Source organism: Miscanthus floridulus, chromosome 11 (genome assembly GCF_019320115.1).
Source record: "Miscanthus floridulus cultivar M001 chromosome 11, ASM1932011v1, whole genome shotgun sequence".
Lineage (NCBI taxonomy): Eukaryota > Viridiplantae > Streptophyta > Magnoliopsida > Poales > Poaceae > Miscanthus > Miscanthus floridulus.
This window is the reverse complement of record NC_089590.1, coordinates 1,076,210-1,083,689: the sequence shown is the minus strand read 5'-3', so window position 1 is coordinate 1,083,689 and position 7,480 is coordinate 1,076,210.

The window sequence follows — 7,480 nt, the reverse complement described above, 5'->3', positions numbered from 1 at the left end:
AACTTTGTAGATGACAATGCAAATCTTGCTATAGAAAAAGAGCATTGCTAGCTAGTATTTCTAATGGCCTAAAAATGGAACCTGAACCTGAATCCAGCTCAAGACTTAGAAGATCTTCAAGTTTGAAAATAGGGTGACGACGCTATATTGGTGAATTAATTCCATGAAATTTATCTAGGTAGTGGTGTCATGTTTTAGCTCATGCTAGTAGTCTGATATGCCTGCTTTAGCATAGTGAAGGTAGTTTGGCCTCAACTTCCATAGTCTGGTTGTTATTGATGCTTTAAAATTCATGCACATCACTTGCTCGGTCTGTGTGCACGGTCACCATGCGCCTGTGCTCGCCGTGGTCATCCCAGCTAGACCATGCATGTGGGGCCACATTGCTAGGCTAGGGTTACCTCAGCCGACCGTGGCTTGGCTGCAGCCTGGCCGCCACTGGCCACTGCTGCGCAGAGCCGCCACTGCTGCTCGCCTAGCTGTGCGGTACTGCTGGCTACCCCGCTACTCTTACCGCACTACTGCCCCTGCCCCTTGCTGTGGCACAGCTATTGCCGGTGTCGTCGCCTCGCCATCACATCTGCACCCCCTGCACCTCCGCGCCGTCACTGGCCTGGTTCGATGCCTGCCATAGCTATGCACACATGGCTAGGCTCGCCGTTGTTTTGCCATTTATGGCACTGTGGCTGCACGGGCCATGCTTGATCATGGATGCATGTGGTTGGTCCATAGTGTCTACGTGCATGTCTCCCCTATCGCGTTGGTCGTGCCCCACCAAGATGAGGTCGAGCTGAGCCCCACCTACCTCTATCTCTCTCTGCTTCCATGGCTGGCTGGGCCGTGCCATTAAATCCATCAGGGAGAGATCATCTTGAGCCAATTTGTCACATCACTGGCGTCACCATCAAGTTGCCTAGCCACCTGACCCCACCCCACCTTGGATCGAGCCTAGCCAAGCTTCAATTTTGGCGTTTCCTCGCCACCAGGCTGATAAGGCCGTGTGCGTCAAAAGCCGATGGTAGTTCCCCATTGAACCCCCCGTAGCCAATTTGTCTGCACCACTAGCCTCATCTAGACTCCCTCTCCACCCTGCGCGTGCCAGTAGAACCGCTACCGCCTCCCTGGCGTCGCTGATGTGGTTGTGTCTGCCATGGCTCATTATCAAGCTCGCTGTGCGCATGTGGCCAGCCCATCCCCGGCCTCCTTTGCTACAACCACCACACCGGTCGAGCTCATGGTAAGTCCCTAGTGCTCGCTTGCTAGTTGGTTAGGTACTTAGGTGCCCTGGTTTACCAGAACAGTCGCGCCACCATTGCGGATGGTCGCACGTCGCCACAGCTTGCTCCAGCGAGACCCGCCGCCCCATGTTACCGCTTAGCGTAGGCGTTTAGGCCATAGTTGGAGGTCAGCCCGACCGATGGGCCTGTGTGAGCCTCTGGTGGCCGACGTAGCCACCCAATGCCAATGCTCGTTGTGCCATCGTGCACGGGTTTGTCGTGTGTGTGTGGAGAAATTAGAGGAAGGCCAGGGGGTTAAGTGAAGAGGTTAGAGAGAGAAAGAATTAGTAAACGGATGATGATATAGTTTTGGAAAAGATCAGGGTCCCTTTTGCAAAAGAGCCACGCCCGCACGTGTTTCCTCTTGGGCCGCGTTGATGGGCCGGCCGACGTGCGCGGTCCACACGTTTGTGGACCGCAAGGTCGGTTTCATTTTTTTTCTTTTTCTTAGAAATAGGTAATAGCTTTCTATTTTAATTTCTGAGCTAGATTTGTATAATTAATATAAATTTATATAGGTATCCAAAAATTATGAAGCTAATTTTGTTATGTTCCTAAAATCATTGTCTACCTGATAGTATAGTTAGTTCATACATATCTGTGTGATACTAAATGCTATTAAATCATTTGAAAGTGCTTAGTATTATTAAGGTAATTATTGTAGGAATTTTTGTGGTAAATTGGTGATAGCTTTAATCCTAAATTTTTTATAGTAGCTTCATTGTATTATTATGTACTCACTATAATGTTTGTAGCCTTAGACTGGACTAAACATTAGGATAGTTAAATGTTCTATGTTTAAATATATATTAAATCTTTAATAGAAATAAAGGCATACCATTGAATTGCGAAATTAGGTGCTTGTTAGTTGAACTCAATATCTTGCTTGATGAAGATGATAGTTAGGTTAGTATCTTAGTCATTAGAGCTAGCTTAGTGGCTTAACATGTTTATTCTTATTTTAAGAGTTGTTGTTGCATAAATACTGAATTATTGCATCTTAATCATCGCATGCATATAGGGTGTGTTTGGTTCCATGGATATCCATGGATGGGGCATGGATATCCATGGATACAGGATGTTTGGTTGGATGGATAAGCTTAACCTGGATATCCACAATAGGGAATATTCTAGGTAGATGCTGGATATCATGGCCCTCAAAAATTTGGCGGATGAGGATATCCACATGTTGATTAGCGCATGTTTTGTGTGACAATTAGAGTAGTATAGTGCTAATTAACATATTTTAATTTTAATTAGTGATTATAATGACAAGATTAGTGTCGGTGTATATTTATTATGGTATAATTAGTTGTCATTATTTTTAAATAATAGATATAATTAGTCAAGTATTCTCATCCCATGCAATCTCATCCATCCAACCAAATAGAAAAATAGCTCGTCCTATCCATCCAACCAAACAGACAATATGGATATCCATATCCCAAAATCCATGGATAGCCATATCCCATCCACCCTTGTCCTCGAACCAAACACACCCATAGAGAACGAGTTGGGGGAGATCGTGATCACCGGTGAGCCTGAGTTCAAGGAGATCGTCGAGGAGTACGAGGAGGAGATTCTCGTGTAGGAGGAGGCCCCGGAGCCACCACTGACTGACTCAGCTGACACCACGCCTGCCCAAGGCAAGCTCCGGTGCATAACCCTTATTTTTGATAATCACCGTAAATATATGTGATGTACATTTATGTTATAGGAATTCTATGGAAATCACATGCACATATATATCCATCCTAAGAGTCCTACTAGTGTAGGTTCGAGTAGCTCCTATGCTTAGGTTGTTGGTAGCGTGAGTAACCTGCCGTTACTCACAATAGGTGATTATTATTACTTTTATAATAAAAATAATGAAGAGAAAATAGAGACCTGGTAGGGATATGGCATGGGTTATTGGTGGGTGTAACAAGTTGTGTCCCACGGCCATGGGCTTAGCTTGGTTACACTATTTTCTCTGTTCGTGTGGATGGTAGTCAGGTCACAGACTTATTATCCTAAGCATATACTTGCTTATGGTAGCGGAAAGGATCATTGTGCTCTTGTTGTGGGTTCTGGCTCTTTCCGGATCAACTGATTGGAGGCAAAGAAAGGTGGAGGTCTAAGCACCATGCTAAGACCGGGTCTTAAGTGTGGGGGCTTAGAGTCTAAATTTGGATGGGGACCTAGATCCCTCGACAGGAGTGGAGTGGGTTGGTTTCGTTTGTGTCTGGGGTACAAGCAAGGCGTGTGCTTCGGGGTACCCAGCTAGGATACATTGGTTCACGAATTGCCGTTTCTGTGAGACGGCATGACTTGGCTAGCACCGTAGTAAAAACTAGAAGATAAAAGATGGTGAAATGGTTCTGATTGCTCAACCCTTTCTGGAAATTAGAACATGTGCTTACCTAGAATGGTTAGCTAATTAAGTAACCATGACTGCTAATAAAACTTGACCCTAAGGACATACTTTTAGTAATGCTTTTTCGCAAACAAAAGAAAACAACAGACCATAGTTGGGAAACTATTCCCACTAATTGGGTAAGTCTTGCGAGTACATTATGTACTCAGGGTTTATTTTTCCCTATTACAGGTGTAGCTTGAGGAGTTAGCTCTTGTATGGAGGATTCTTCTGGTGGGCATAGATGGATCCGTGTATCATTTCCGCTAGATGATTATTACATTTTCGCTGTTTAATTATCGCACTCTAAACTTTGGTATTGTAATAAATAATTTTCAAGACTCTAGGTTGTATGAAATGGACTAAGTATTGTAAGCTCGTACTCATTATTGGATTCTGGATGTAAAACATGAATTGTTTCGAGTTCTCCCTTAGGGTGTGCTCGATGAAACTGTCCAGTATAGTCCACTTTTAGGGTGCTTAGTGTCTAGTGGAAGATAAGATCCTCCAAAAGTGTGTTATTCTAGACGGTTCTGCCATACAAGGCAAATGTATATGACATGTTTTTGCTTTGCACTCAAGACACCATAGAGGGTGTGAGTGACTTAGGATCGATAGCCGTACTATAAAGAGGGGAAATCTTTGGCTAAATGGTTTATCGAGTGCCACTAGGTGACATGGCTTTTGCATATGCATTTAGGAACCTAGTGTGCTAACTTTGACCATTGTAAAATGCTTTGAAAATGCGAACACACATGCACACAAGTTCTACACTTTGTGGTTAGCAAGTTGGAAGCAAGGACGAAGTGGTTGTGGACTTAGAAAAAGAAAAGGAGCTGGAAGTCCATGACAAGACGCTGGCCGCAGGGTGACCGGACTCTCCCCAATGTGTCCGGTCATTTATAGGTGGTGGCGCTGCTCTGGCCGAGAGTGAGAAGGATCGATCAGACGCTAGCTTCGGATCGTCCGGTCGCTTGTTGAGAGCAGGCGACGCAGCATGATCAGACACGCAGTGTCTGTGTCAGGTGCGTGCTGACGTATGCTGATGTTAGCCTTGGGTGAGCGTGCATTGGAGTGAGACACTGACTGGATGCTGGGGCGCATCATGTCGACCTTGACCTGACATGTCCGATCATGATTTTCACGCTCTGGGAGCTTACTGGAGCCAATCGGACTCTGACCACGTGGCGTCTTCAGCGAGTCCGGTCGTCACTTAACACACGGGCAACTAAGAGTTGACCGTTGAGATCAGATAGTTGAGGTTTGAATGTAGGGGACACGTGGCTGCATCTGAGCGATCGGACACTAGCGCGGTGCGTTCGGTCAACGCAATCGGCACATTCGGTCAGTGCGTAGAGGCACCCCTTTGAGCATAATGGCTCTATTTCATTTGGGGTGTCTATATATAGTGTTTGACTAGCTTGGGGATGTCTCTCTTGGCCATTTGACATTCTTGATATGCTTGTGAGCTGGGCATACTCCCTCCCACTCATCTCTCTTGCTTGATTGTGAATTCAAAGTGAGATTGAGTGATTCCAAGTGTATTTGCTTGAGTGATTGCATTTAGTGGCACTTAGGGATCATTGTGGCTGTGGATTTCTTGTTTCTCTTGGTGATTGCCACCACCTAGATGGCTTGGAGCAGCGGAGGAGCTTCAACACATGTTGGTGATTGTTTGTGGCCGCCTCCGGTGATTGTGAAGGGTCTTGCACCTTCCCCGATGAAGAGCCACAAGGTAGCTCTAGTAAATTGCCCGTGTCATTTAGTTACCTCACTTGTGGGTAGGTTCTTGCGGTGTCTAATTGTGTGAACAAGGTTGCAACACCTCTTAGCCACCAAACCACTAAGTGTTGGTCTACACAATGGGGACTAGCGTGCCGGCAAGCATGTGAACCTCGAAAGAAAAATTGGTTGTCACTTGCCCTTTGGTATTCTCCTGGCGATTGAATTGGTATTCATCTTGTGATTGGTTCACTCCTCAACACAGCAGTATAATCACCCTACTCACTTATTTACATTCCCACAAACTAGTGGTAGCAAGCTCTTTAGTGTAACTAGAATTGAGAGCTTGCTTTGTAGCTTAATATCATCTAGTGGAGCTCTTTAGTGTAGCAAATGTGAGAACTCTTAGTGAATAGCGACTTAGCTAATTGTGTGCCTAGTGATTATAGTAACTAGAATTTTTGGATAGGTGGTTTACAACCCTTGTAGAGCTAGAGCAAGTTTGCATTTCGCTATTTGTCATACTAATCAAATTACTCTAGTGATCTTGTAGATTTTTAAATAGACTATTCACCCCCCTCTAGCCATATTAGGACCTTTCATAGTGTTGTGTAGCCTAGGGTTTGAGCCCACTTTTGGAATTCTAGAGCTAGGTTTAGGAATTGATAAATCATGATTAAGGGAGATAAATTCAAGAAAAGGGATTAATGAACTTAACTCGATGAGTTAGTGATCTTAGGTCCCATGTTCAAGCTCGTAATCTTGGTCTTCTTGCATCCATGTGAGGGAGATAGATTTGGAGAGAGAAATTGAATTCCTTGCATTAAGCATACACATACGAATTAGAGGGGATTGGAGATAATCATGAGATTTGAAAGGACCTTGATGTTGCCTAGAGGGGGGTTGAATAGGCATTTCTAAAAATTAACAACAAACAAAGCTTCACAGCAGATTAGCAGAGTGCGAAACTTCCACGCTATTTCGTGAAACTTACACACAACATAGAGAAGCTCAAAATAATAATAAGTACACCTAGAGTTCTAGTCAAACCAAACTTGTAGAGGTGTTTGGAGATGTCCAGTAGCAAGTCCACAAAGTACCTACACTCACAAACACATACAATGAAGTAGAACGAGTGGAAAGCAAACATTGTGATTCAAATCACAAGAGGTAAGCTCACAACAACAAGAGGAAGACACAAGATTTACACCGAGGTTCATGGAGCCACCAAGGCATGCCTACGTCCTCATTGTTGAGGGAGCCATACAAAGGCTTGGAGTCTCTTTCAACTCCCAACTATTCTCAAGCGAACCACAAAGATAGAGCTTGAGGGTTTCCACTAGCTTCACAAAGAGCAATACAAACTTCTCGTGGCACACCACAAGCTCGGGAGCTTATTGGGCAACGCCTAGCCATCTAGGAGGATTCCCCTCCAAGAGTAACAAATGGTTCACGAAGTATGATGAATACCAACAAGTGCTCAAGGTTTGGCTTGCTCTTAAATGCTTTGTAACTCTTAATCTCTCACACCAACACTTAGTCACTCACTAAGCACTTCACTCTCACAAAGAGAGGGGATGGGAGAGCTTCACAAGGCTTTGGAATGTCTCTAGTATCACTTCAGAGCCAGCAGCTCAACCTAGGGCCGTGGGATGGGTACATGTACACCCACTCCCAAAACTAGCCATTATGACCCGCAGACTGTGGAACTTCTGCACTATGTGCGTAATCTCTGAGTCATGAAACCTCCGCATAAAAATGCAGAACATCCGCAACCTAAAAAAACAATACAGGTCACCTCACGAAAAATGCCATGACTTCTTACACCAAACTCCATTTCTGATGATCTTGGACTTTTCAGAAGGCTTGTTTCAAGGGCTATCTAACCCAACCAAGAAAAGCCCCAAGATCAATAGGTTCAAGTGTAGTGCAATTTTTTCTCTCATGTTAGCACTCGGGGTTCGATTAGTTTGAGCACTTAAGACTTGTTGAACTATTCATTTTGCGTCCCCCTTGATAGTATGGCATAGCTATACTCGAGATCAAGAAAATATGTCTATTTTAACCACTTGAGTCTTCAATGTCT